Source organism: Syngnathus typhle, linkage group LG3 (genome assembly GCF_033458585.1).
Source record: "Syngnathus typhle isolate RoL2023-S1 ecotype Sweden linkage group LG3, RoL_Styp_1.0, whole genome shotgun sequence".
NCBI lineage: Eukaryota > Metazoa > Chordata > Actinopteri > Syngnathiformes > Syngnathidae > Syngnathus > Syngnathus typhle.
The window spans coordinates 21,358,209-21,371,923 of NC_083740.1; the positions used below are offsets into that span (position 1 = coordinate 21,358,209).

General features: G+C 48.3%; 1 protein-coding gene across 4 annotated transcripts in view; it reads right to left on the reverse strand.

Moving 5' to 3' along the window:
• Positions 1-13,715, reverse strand: part of LOC133152007 (teneurin-3-like) — a 490,458-nt gene that overhangs the window by 7,248 nt on the left and 469,495 nt on the right. The window lies entirely within an intron of this gene.

Genomic DNA, 13,715 nt, shown 5'->3' on the forward strand with positions numbered 1-13,715 from the left:
GAGGTTAGATTCGAGGCATGAAACTTGGCAATGGGGTCCCCATCCCCTTATCTCCCCGGATTCCCAGTCTATGGTTGGGTTGTGGCGTTTTAGCCATGGATACCCGAGGATAAGAGGGTTCATGGGGGAGGTTACGACATGCAATCTTACTTTCTCATGATGACTGTCAAAAGACAGAGAAACGGTGTTAAGGTTTATGGATTATCTTGATTGTATATTTATGTTGGAATGTAACCTGTAATAATTAACCTAGCTTGTCCTGTTTTAACAAAAGTAGTAGAACAAAGTGCTAAGGTCTTTTGAACTGATTGACTAGCTGCAGAGGAAGCAATCAGTGTTGCTTTGTTTACACAACGTCGTAAAAGACCCACTGCTATGCAGGTGCAGACAATTAGGATCAAGGACACAGGTGCACACAATTCAGGGAATACAAGTAGACTGACGCACAGAGGAAGGACCCATGAACTCAAACGAGAGGAGAGTTATCAAAATAAAACAGGAAGTGACAATGCGACAAACAGGACAAGACAACAATAACCCACAAAACATGACATGAATTGTTCGAATTCCGTATCTATTTTTCCCATTACAAATAATGGAAAAAAAATTCATTCGTTCCAAGACTTAAAAAAAACGCTTTTTAAAGCATTTTTTCATTTGCGCATTTATGTCCGATCGTGCAACTGCAGCGCACCGCCGAACGCACAACCGTAGCACGCCGTCGACCGTGCAACTGCACCGTGCTAGTCGCATTATTGTGACAGAGCCGTCGCTGAAATTTAGAAGATATTTTCAAAGTCTTGATGTACTTTCCAAAACTTAAATGGACCTCAGCGTGCAGGGAGCTTAATTTGGTTTTATCGCGCAACCGCAGCGCGCCGGGCGCTCACTGTCGCATTGCTTTAAGAGCTTCTTTGTGTTTTAGGATAGCTTTACTGCTCCCACTTGCTTTATTTAGAGGCATGATTAGGGGTAAATCCAATCCTCAAGGTAACGAAAATACAATAACAACGAACAGAGTCAGTCGCATCCGGGCCGCGCGGTCGGGTTTTCTCGGGTCCTCTCGGCTCATCTCGCGAGGTTCGACCTCCGAATTTTTGTTTGACAACCGATATAATAATCTCGGATTTTTCGTTCGAATTCCGATTTGTTCGAGAACCAGGACGTTCGAAAACCGAAGTATGACTGTATTTACAGCATGTACACTTGTACCTTGTTATAAAAAATATATAATAATAAAAGTTGTTCAATAAACATATTTACAGTATGTGTTAAGAATTCTCCATGTTATTTATCTTATTCAGTCGTGCTTTGATTTGAGGTAGGGTGATTTATTTTGAAGGCCGTTTTCAGGCAATACCACTTCCTGTTTTACGTTCGTGTACATACTACGTCGGTTACAGTGGTACAGGAGTCATTGATGGTGTAAGTGGGTCTCCCAACAAGAGAAATGAGTGATCACGTGTCTAACCTTTAGGACAATGTAGTATTGTGCCAAATGTTCGTTTACATTCCTTTAAACTTAACTTTAACTTTAGAGGTCTGTTTTTGCGTGTTAGCACGATCGCGAATTAGCATCTTTCCGCTAACTCGTTAGCCTGCCCAGTACTTCTTGTTAACATGTTACATGCACACATGTGTTTTATACTATTAATGTATTATTTACACGTTTGAAACAATTATTTAATGTTCTAATAATAAAATATTCACTTAAATGGTTTTATATACATTTATTGACACACAAAAATGAGGGTGACCGTATTTCGCGGATTTCACTTATTGCGGGTGGTTTCTGGAACCAATTATCTGCAATAAACGAGGGATTACTGTATACATGGTGATGGAATGACAGAGAATACTGGCTGGTGACAGGTGGCACGGCAGGTGACAGAATAGCCCCCCCCCCCCCCCCCAAGCAGGGCAGGGGAGGAAATAGTAATGGATCAAAACACCGTAGCAGATAAGTACTCCGCGGAGGCATCTGAGTCTCTGACGTCCGGAGCCGATACAGGAGTCGGCAGCGCCGAAACCCCTGATACAGTAGACACAGAAGAAGTTGTGAGGGGACGTGCGGCCGGACGTAGCGGCCGGACGTAGCAGCCGGACGTAGCGGCCGGACGTAGCGGCTGGACATAGCGGCCGTCCCGGACCCCCTCGGGCATCCCTGCTTGCGAGCGGGCTAATCCGGGTGCAGGCAACGGAACTCTGCGTTGAGTGCCGGGTCCAGGATCTACCAAACCGGCACCCAAGAGCGAGCCGACTCAGTGTACCCCTCCCAGCCCACCAAGTACTGGAGCCCCCTGCCACGCCGGCGGTAACAGAGCAGTCCGCATCTCTGTCAATGAGGCGGGGGAGCCGGCGCCGTGACCAGTTACTTTCGAGGACGGGCCACATTTGTGACTCGTGGAAAGTGGGGTGTACCCTCATGGAACCTAGAAGATGAAGCTGAGGGATTGATCTCCTTGTGGACTGGGTACAAACCAACAAACCACGGAGCCTATTTGCATGACTTCACCCAAAGGGGAAGGTCCCTAGCAGACAGCCACACCTTGTGGCTGACCCGGAGTGGTGGCGCTGAGGTCTGATGTTTGTTCGCCTGGAAGGCGTAGCTGGTGACAGCACGAAGGAGGCTGGCACACGACAAGCTAACAGGGAGTAACCACGCTGATAGAGTGAAGCCTGCTCCAAGCTGAAATGGCATCACAACAGCGATTCTTCACACGGGGCTGTGAGTCAAAATTAGATGAAAATTAAATATTACTTAATATTAAATATTACGAAGTGGCCATGTTAATACTGTTGATGTTATAAACCTGTAGACATGACACAAACTATTACTTTCTGAAAGATATTGTAAATGACAAGAGCAAAACTCACTTGTTTTGAGTTTTAATAATAACAGACAAATTTGCATTACTTATAACTCCTGTTTAAAATGTTCATGAGAAAAAAATAATTTTAAACTCATGTAAATGTAAGGTATTTCAAACAGTTTGTTCAATGTTATCTGACTCTTCACATATGAATGAAAGGCAGAATTTGTGTTTTTACAGTTGTTCACATCTGCCTGAATGGCTTATAGTTGGTTATGTTGTCATTTGAAAAATAAAGACAATTGTGACAATGAAATTTGTTTCATAACAGTGTGTATTTGCATGAAATATTTGTCGTTAAAAAATGTCTGAAAAAACTATTGGCCCCCGGGACCCTTCATTTTATTAAATCTGGCCCTCCTTGCAAAACGATTGGACACCCCTGACCTAACCTGACGGGAATTCAGCTTCTTAGCAGAGTGGATTGCGGTGGTCGGGACACACAATGAACGGTGTGCCCTCTAGCCAATTCTGCCATTCTTCTAGGGCAGAGATAGGCCACATCCGGCCCACGGGACCGTTTAATCCGGCCCGCCAACTCTGAATAAATTGTATTATTAAACTTTTTTTTGGGTAATTTTTCCTGCAATGACTGCGTTTCCCCAGTAGATGGGGAACCGCTTGCCTGCGCATTTACTACCGTGTCAGAAAGCTCGGTGCACACTCACAAGTGCGTGTACGTACGGACATGGCGCACTCGCGCTCTATTTGTAGCAGTGCCGAATTTAGAACGTGGGCTGTGACGACAGCATTCTTGTAATTCGTGCGCTGAGCTTTCAGATACAGTTTTACGCTAAAGCCACCCACAAACCTTCCCCTGGAATCCTTCCATTAAAATGAGTCGCCCAAGGAAAAGCAAGGTGGACACTGAGTGCCGAGTGTTTAAAAAAGAGTGACCAATTTGGCTCGACGTCACGTTCAGCCACATGAACATCAACATCAACCCGTCACAGATTTAGGTAAACGGACCAACACCTCGGATCTCTCCTAAGAATTGCCACAACAAATTTTACTCCAGACTATGACGCACTAGCAAAAAAAAAGGGAGACCAACATCACTGTTCCCACTGAAAATGAAGGAGAGGCTCTCAAGTTTGTTGTATAAAAATGCATTTGGAATATGATTTGTACAAATAGCAGGGATTGAAACTAGCGACCATTCTCATTTTCAAACAATGCAGGATGCTCAAGGACATTCTTCAAGATGACATATTTGGTCAGAATGTTTGCCGTTTGATCTGATCTCATAAGATAAACATCTTTCATTAATCTGACCTGCAGGCACTGAAGTGATGGAGACTGTTATTCATAATAACAGTGTCGTATTTTATGAGAATCACTGATAGCAGTTTTTTAGTGATTTTTTTTAATGCTGTTAATAAATGCTATTGTTTTCAAAGAACTTTTTTTGAATATCCATGCTTTACTACCTACTAAAGGCCAAAACCTTTTATGCAATGACCTTTACAGGTCGTTTATATTACTTCAAACAAACACTACATCAATCTGCTCCTGGTTCGGCCCTCCGGTCCAAATTTAGAACCAAGTTCGGCCCACAAGTCAAAAAGTTTGCCCACCCCTGTTCTAGGGCTAGCTTCACAGCGAGTTACCAATGTCGTAGTTCCTCTACGCTGCTGACAGTCGGCGTGAAAAAAACGTGTGGGGTGAAGTTTATCATCTGGCCTGGAACGTTGTGAGAGGACGGCCCCTACGCCCACGTCCGACGCATTGACTTTGACAATAAACTGTCGTTCACGCAAGTGAAGCGTGTTGTTAGCTCAGCGGATGCCTTGTCGGCGGCCGGACTCTAATGATAGTGGGCGGAGGTGCTGGTGAGGGCGGTGAGCTCGCCGATCCGCAGCTTCCGAGCAAGGTTGATGTCCATAATTTTGGCTCCGATGTCCACCAATGCGGACAGATGGTGGACTTCATTATTAATCAGCAGACATGCTGGCAATAATATCTTGCGGTCGGTGGGAATGGGAACCGTGTTCGAACACACGCGGATCTCCCCGACCCCGCCTGAGTGTCTTCTATTTCTTGGAGACCCTGCCGCTTGGTGCCCCTCGCCTCCAGAATAGAGGCAGAGGCTGGCGTGCAGTCGCCACTGGTGCTCCTCAGCAGGGAGGGAAGCCCAACCGATCTTCATCGACTCTGCTCGGTCCGGCCAATCTGCTCGAGGACGACCCTGAGCGGTCCGGTCGCCCAGCCTCTGGGTTCTGTCCCGAACCCACGCGGAGTGACGTCGAGTCGCTCCTTTCGCCACCGCTGGATGCGGCGATCGATGCGTGTCATCAGCTCCATGGCTTCATTAAGCGACACGGGAAACTCGTATGACACGAGCTCGTCTCTTAGATAGGCATCCAGACTCTCTTAAAAAATGTCAACTACCAAGAACGGGCTCCACGAACTCCAACTGACAGCAATGGGGAAGTCCAGGGCATGTTCCGCAAGTGGACGACCTCCTCGGCGACAGTGGAGCTGACATCGGAGACTTGCACCATTTAAGGTGCGTGATGATAAATCCCACCTTGGCTCCTTCTGAGGCAAACGTCTGAGGCTGGAGCGCAAACTGAATCCGGCAACTCTGGATTGGCAGACTGTGGTGGTAGTCACTCTTTTTTAAGAAGGGGGACCGGAGGGTGTGTTCCTTCTACAGAGGAATCACACTCCTCAGCCTCCCTGGTAAGGTCTATTCAGGGGTGCTGGAGAGGAGGTTCCGTCGGGAGGTCAAATCTCGGATTTAGGAGGAGCAGTGTGGTTTTCGTCCTGGCAGTGGAACAGTGGACCAGCTCTATACAGTCGGCAGGATCCTCGAGGGGCCATGGGAGTTCGCTCAACCAGTCCACATGTGTATTGTGGACTTGGAAAATGCGTTTGATCATGTCCCTCGGGAGGTTCTGTGGAAGGTGTTTCGGGAGTACGGGGTGCCGAACCAACTGATAAAGGCGGTTCGGTCTCTGTATCATCGAGGCCAGAGTTTGGTCCGCATTTCTGGCAGTAAATCGGGTTGTTGAGGGTGTCGAGTTTGGGACCTCAGCATTGCATCTCTGCTTTTTGCAGACGACGTGCTGCTGTTGGCTTCTTCAAGCCGTGATCTCCAGCTCTCACTGGAGCGGTTCGCAGCAGAGTGTGAAGCGGCCGGGATGCGGATCAGCACCTCCAAATCTGAGTCCATGGTACTCAGTTGGAAAAGGGTGGAATGCCCTCTCCGGATCGGGGATGAGATTCTGCCCCAAGTGGAGGAGTTCAAGTATCTTGGGGTATTGTTCACGAGCGAGGGCAGGATGGAGCGTGAGGTTGACAGGCAGATCGGTGCAGCGTTGGCTGTTACGCGGACTCTGTACCGGCCCGTCACGGTGAAGAAAGAGCTGAGCCAAAAAGTAAAGCTCTCAATTTACCGGTCGATTTACGCTCCTACGATATGATGGTGCCGCGGATGGCAGCCACGGTGAGTCGCTCTCTGTTTCTTTGTCTTTTATTTTGTGTTTTCTGTGTCTTCTGCTGTCCATCCCGGATCACTTTTACCAGAGAAGCGCTGTTAAACATCGAACAGTCTTCTTCTGGTATTTTCTCTCCTGTTCTCTCTGATTCAGACTGTTTGTCGGAGATTCTAGCTGGAGCGGCGGTGCTATACAAGGCAGAGAGGGTTCCGTTCTGCCCTACCGTCAATTCATCTGGCGAATGTCCGCTCCCTGGCGAACAAGATGGACGAACTGCTGCTCCTCACTTCAAGGAACACGGACTTCAGCAGATCCACCGCGCTGTGCTTTGTTGAAACGTGGCTCAGCGAACGGACCCTCCACCACGCCGTGGAGTTAGCAGGGTTTCGGCTAACGCAAGCAGATCGCAACGCGGAGCTCTCCGGAAAATCAAAGGGAGGTGGTCTCTGTTTCTACATTAATGAACGTTGGTGTACTGATCTCACGGTGTTGAAAGAGTTTTGCAGCCCTCTCCTAGAAACACTTTTCATAAACTGCCGGCCGTTCTATTCACCACCTCGATCGTCACGGCGGCTGTTTACATTCCACCACACGCACATGCGAGTGAAGCCACGCAGATGCTGGCTGACCAGGTAACAGACATGGAAAAACTTCTACCAAACTCACTCATCATTGTTCTGGGTGATCTTAACAGGGCGAACCTCGCACACGAACTCCCCAGATACAGACAGCACGTAACGTGTCCCACCAGAGGGGCACAGACTCTGGAACACTGCTACACCGTGAGTAAGGATGCATACCACTCTGTGGCTCGTGCAGCTTTAGGATTCTCGGACCACTGTCTAGTTCATCTGATCCCGGCCTACAGGCAGAAACTAAAAACTTCTAAGCCTGTGGTGAGGACTGTGTGGAAGTGGACAGTGGAGTCAAGGCAGGACCTCCAAGCCTGCTTTGACTGTGCATTGTGCATTAAAGTGCATTGATGATGTGACTCACTCAAAGTCCATCGTCACTCGGGCTAACCGGAAGCCATGGCTGACGGGGGCTGTCTTCAGGCTGCTTGTCATGAAGCACATCCGTTCTGTTCTCCCCCCCACCATTGACCCCTTCCAGTTTGCGTACCGAGCCAAGCGGTCCTCTGACGATGCCATCTGCTCTGCTTTCCACTCGGCCCTCACCCACCTGGAGAGGAGGGACTCGTATGTGAGATTGCTGTTTGTGGACTTCAACACCATTGTGCCACAACGTCTCATCAGCAAACTTGACAAGCTGGGCCTCAGTACCTACCTCTGCAACTGGCTACTGGACTTCCTCTGTCAGAGGCCACAGGTGGTACGTGTGGGCGACAAAATCTCCGCCAGCATCACGCTGAGCACGGGGGCCCCCAAAGGCTGCATGCTCAGTCCGCTGCTCTTCACCCTCCTGACGCATGACTGCGCTGCAACCTACAGCGACAACCGCGTGGTGAAGTTTGCTGACGACACGACTCTGGTGGGTCTCATCGCCAAGGGAGACGAGACTCAGTACAGGCTGGAGGTTGACCTTCTGGCCACGTGGTGCAGGGACAACAACCTCCTGCTGAACGTCGACAAGACCAAGGAGATTGTTGTGGACTTCCGGAAGGGTCACACCCAACACCTGCCGCTGACCATCGATGGTGCTGTGGTAGAGAGAGTGGGGAGCGCCAGGTTCCTGGGGGTGCACATCAGTGAGGATCTCTCCTGGTCCACTAACACCGCATCACTGGCAAAGAAGGCCCAGCGCCGCCTGTACTTCCTGCGGAAACTCAGGCGAGCGAGCGCTCCTCCGGCCGTCATGACTACGTTTTACCGTGGCACCATTGAGAGCGTCCTCTCCAGCTGTATTGCTGTTTGGGGTGGCGGCTGCACTGACTACAACTTGAAGGCCCTGCAGCGCATAGTGAAGACGGCTGGTAAGATTATTGGTGCTTCGCTCCCCTCCTTGAAGGACATTTACACCTCCCATCTCACCCGCAAGGCGACCACGATTGTGAGTGATGTGAGTCACCCCGCTCACTCTTTGTTCGAGCTTCTGCCCTCTGGGCACAGCCTGCGTTCCCGCACCACCAGACTCCCAAACAGCTTCATACTCCAGGCTGTTAGGATCCTGAACTCGCTTCCCCGTTCTGCGTAGCGTCCTGTACTTTTACTGTCTGTATGCACACTGGCTCTTGTTTGTTGTGTTATCTGTTTATTTATTATTTATTATTAGTCTTATTATTTATTGTTTGTGCCTTCTTGGTTTTTATATTGCGTCGTTTACTTGTATGTCTATCGTGTAGTATGTCTTGTCACCGTGGGATAGAGAAAACGTAATTTCGATCTCTTTGTGTGTCTCGGCATGTGAAGACGTCGACAATAAAGCAGACTTTGACTTTTTAATCTTCTGTCTAATGCAAAGTGAAATGGAAAAACGATGTGGAGAAAGTTGCATTGTTTAATAAATTCCAATGTAAACTCAGATTTTTTATGAGCTCATAGTGGCAGGAAAAAACTGTCTGGCCACTGTATTTAATGACTTTCATTTCTTCTGTTAAAGCTCTGACATCACAGTTTGCATCAGGCAGAACCTATTCTAAAAGTATAACGCCACCTACGTAATAACACAGATCTTTTTGACATCACATAAATTGACAAAACCACAGTTCGAAAAGCAATAAATGATTTAAACAACTCAATTGCCAAGGATATGTATAATTCAGATGTTGCGTTTAAAAATAAATACATCCTAATATCCTGTTTGAGCCCCTCACTCATATTAACAGATGGATCACCACAGGTCAGTTTCCTGTAGACTGGCTAAAGATTATTATCAAGCCAATTTTTAAATCAGAGAACACTCAAGAACTGACCAATTAATATCAGTCTTCTGCCTGTCATCTCTAAGTGTTATAAAAAAATATTACTTCGACAATACAATATCTGGAAAACATTTTGGATTCTCAACAAATTGGCTTTGTCACGTTCCTGCGTCACCTGACTTCCAGCCAAGCCCCAATCAAGGAATTGCCAGCACCTGCTACAGCTCGTTAGGTCCCCTACTTAACCTCTGTGTATTCTGCCAGTGGTTGTCACTATTTACCCTGCCCGTGACACCACTGCCTTTTTGTCCCCGGAACGATCTCTGTTGCCAACTGCTTCCGTAAACTGACCGACCACACTTTGATCGCCACCTGCCCTGACTACATGCTCGTTCTTTGACCACGCTTCTGATCGCCGCCTGGCTCAACCACCTGCCTGCCTCCGACTACGCGCTGTGCTCTGCTGCTCAGCCACGCCAGCCAGACCGCAAGTCCAGCGTTCCACTTCCCCTTCCCCCCTTTTTCAATAAAGGATTGTGCTGCACTTGGTCGCCCTGTCTCTGTTCCGTGACAGAACGAACTGACCAATATGCGACCAGCGCATGGTCCCTCAGCCCTGGACCGCCTGACCCACGCGGCGTGGGACATTAGCAAGATCGCAGAGGAGATGGCGACATTAACGAAGATCGTCCGGCAGCAGCAACAGCAGCTCCTGCAGCACCATCAGCTCCACCAAGAACTTGTAGAAGCTCTTAAAGACTTGGCTCCTCTGGCTGCTGCGACCCAATCTGCACGAGCCCTGTCCACGACCGTTCCACTCACACCACCGTTACGTCCACGCCCCGGAGCCCACACTCAGCAACCTCGAGAGGTTTGACGGGGATCCCAAGTACGGCCGGGCCTTTTCGACAAACTGCCGCGTCTTGTTTGACCTCCAGCCCGTCACGTTCGCCACGTAACCAGCCGAGCTGGGTTTTGTACTCACTCACCTTACGGGCGAGGCATGGCTGTGGGGAACAGCAGAATAAGAGCGGCAGGGACCCGCCTGCTCGTCGTTCGACGCCTTCGCAGCTGAGATCCTGCACGTGTTCGACTTGGGCTCAGCCTCGGAAGACGCCTCCGAGGAACTCATCACGCTGCACCAAGGCAGCAGATCCGTCGCCCAGTACTCCATCAAGTTCCAGACGGTGGCGCGTCGGAGCGACTGGAACACACCGGCTCTCGTCGGCACCTTCCTCCACGGACTTGCTGAGTATATCAAGGATGAGTTGGTGTCCTACGAGCGCCCTCAAACCCTTGAAGATGCCATGGACCTGGCTGCACGGGTAGATCGGCGGATCCAGTCAAGACGATGCGAGAAGAGGAAGGCCGTCATGACTACATTCTACCGTGGCACCATTGAGAGCGTCCTTTCCAGTTGTATCGCTGTCTGGGGTGGTAGCTGCACTGAATACACCGTGAAGGCCCTCCAGCGCATAGTGAACACGGCTGGTAAGATCATTGGTGCTTCACTCCCCTCCCTGAAGGACATTTACACCTCCCATCTCACCCGCAAGGCGACCTCGATTGTGAGTGAGAGTCACCCCGCTCACTCTTTGTTTGATCTTCTGCCCTCTGGGAAGAGGTACAGGAGCCTGCGCTCCCGCACCACCAGACTCACCAAGAGCTTCATTCTCCAGGCTGTTAGGATCCTGAACTCTCTCCCCCCTTCTGCGTAGCGTCCTGTACTTTTGCGCTATATTCTGACTGTCTGTTGTATACCCACCTGCTCCATTTTTGCTCCTCTTATTTATTGTGTTACCGTTTTTTTTCCGTGTATAATGCGCGAAATTTAACTAATTTATTGTCCTAAAATCTGAGGTGCACATTATACATGGGTACAACTTTTAATTTTTTTGTTTTTTTTTAAGAAAATCATGGTACAACAAAACCAACAACAGGACTGACCGACAAAGAAGTGGAACAAAAAGAGAGGGTGACATTACCAAAGACAGGAACAGAAACCAAACAGACATCATGACAGTAACACATGCAATGCTCCGATGAGCGAGGAGCAGACAGGACTTAAATACAAAACACATAACATTGATTGAGGTGACACAGGAAGGGAGGGGCGACGCGAACAGAAACTATGGCAACCGAGACACATAGCAAAACTGGGGACGAGACAGGACAAATCTCCCTCGAAATAAAACTTGAAATCACCTTTCTTCTTGTTTGTTGTCAATCGCGCATCGCATTCAGCCATCCTGCCCAACACAGTCAGTAAAATTCATAATTGACGACACATCGTTTGATGCGATGGTGCAATCCTTGTAGGTGTGTTATTGTCAAATATTGTTTGTTTTTTAATCTCCATCGCGGACTGGACGTCATACTGAGGCAGTATAACTGCGCATGCGCACTATGGATCCGATGCGCAGAACGGATGCGCAAGACACGTCAGCTATATAAAGAGCGAGAGTTGTTTTCTTCCTATTAGTTTCAATTCACAGTTTAATTAGCAGTTTCAATCAGCAAATAACAAAATGCGTATTACAGGTAATAGTTTATTTCACAACACTTTGCCTTGTTCCTTTTGTCTCTGCTGTTCACTTCAAACACGCTCCATACGACCGCAATGCTCTCGTATCAGACGCTTGCTCGATCACCTGCTCGTTTACTGTCACAATGTACCCTACACAAATCCGAAACATTTGTTGCGGCTCCGAGTCACGACGAGGGGCAAGTTTTGGTTTCCAAGGGTGTTTTTATTCCTCTTCAACGTCTCTCCCATACAGAGCCGCCTTTTTCACGTCCGCACTGATCGCGGTGATGCCTTTACGGGCAGTCGGAGAAATCAACGCCAACAAAAAAAATTACATCCAGCCTAGTTAAGACCATACCAAAGACTATAAAAATTGGACCCATTGCCTCCCTGCATGTGTGACGATCATTGGGACTTAAAAAAAAAAAAAAAAAAATTGGGTGCGTATTATACATGGGTACAGGCTTTTTCCCAGCATCAACATGCCATTTTTAGGGTGCGTATTATACATGGGGGCGCATTATACACGGAAAAAAACGGTATTTGTTTATTTATTATTTATTCATTGTTTGTGCCTTCTTGTTTTTATTTTTGTGTCTATCGTGTTATGTGTCTCGTCACCGTGGGATAGAGAAAAACGTAATTTCGGTCTCTTTGTGTGTTGTGACGTGGAGAGATTGACAATAAAGCTGACTTTGACTTTGACTTTGACTACTTGTATGTATATATTGTGTACTATCGCTTGTTACTGTGGGATAGTGGGAACGTTATTTCGACTTCTTTGTGTGTCTTGGCATGTGAAGAAATTGACAGTAAAGCAGACTTTGACTTCAACCCGTAGGCAGCAGCCGCGGGCCCTGTCTCGTCGTCAGCTGCAGCATGTGGCACAGACTCCTCCTCGGCTGCTGTTGCAACGTCCGCAGCCTGGTTCTACTCCAACGGGCAAGGCGTTGGAATCTGACCGGCATCCTGCTCGAAGTCCTCCAGAAGAGAAACATTTGGTTCCCGTGCCGGCCCCTAGGTCGGCATCTCTCGCTGCCACAGCTGAGGAGGAGGACTGGGCGGTGGTGCCACCTGCTGATGGTGCTTGGTTGACATGTTTGTCTGACTCAGACTTATCGGACTGTTATTAACGCGCATCTGAGGTTCCCCCTCCATCCCGCCCGTCCTCCTGCTCTGGCTCGGGGTTCTGTTTTTGGGACGTTTTCTGTCACGTTCCTGCGTCACCTGACTTCCAGCCAAGCCCCAATCAAGGAATTGCCAGCACCTGCTACAACTCGTTAGGTCCCCTACTTAACCTCTGTGTATTCTGCCAGTGGTTGTCAGTTCGTCTACTTACCCTGCCCGTGACACCACTGCCTTTTTGTCCCCGGAACGATCTCTGTTGCCAACTGCTTCCGTAAACCGACTGACCACGCTTTGATCGCCGCCTGCCCCGATTACTTGCTCGTCCTTTGACCACACTTCTGATCGGCGCCTGCCTCGACCACCTTCCTGCCTCCGACTACGCGCTGTGCTCTGCTGCTCAGCCAAGTCCAGCGTTCCAGTTCCCCTTTCCCCCTTTTTGGACGTGCTAACCAGTGCCCCACCATGCCACCGTGACCTAAACCATAAACCATGACCTATTATTATCAAAGCTCTCATTACTCCACTTCTCCAAATGTTTGATGTGCTGGTTCCAGTCGTACATGCAGAATTGTGAACAGTGTGTTGTCATTAATAATTGTAGATCCTCCTTTCAGAAATCTCAAACAGGAATCCCCCAAGGAACAACCCTGGGTCCAATTCTCTTTAGTTTATACATTAATAATCTTCCTGAGACATGTCCAGAGGTCAAGTTTCAGATGTATGCTGACGAATCATGTAGTGGTAGAAACTCTTTAGTACTCAGTCAAAAATTTAATCAGAGATTGAATAAGATCTCCTTTTGGCTCCAGGAATGATTTCTCAGCGTTAATACGCAGAAAGCTAAGTGCATTTTATCAATAAACACGGGAAAAGTTTTTAATTGTGAAAGAAAAAAAATACCTATAAAACAAGGGCTCATTAGA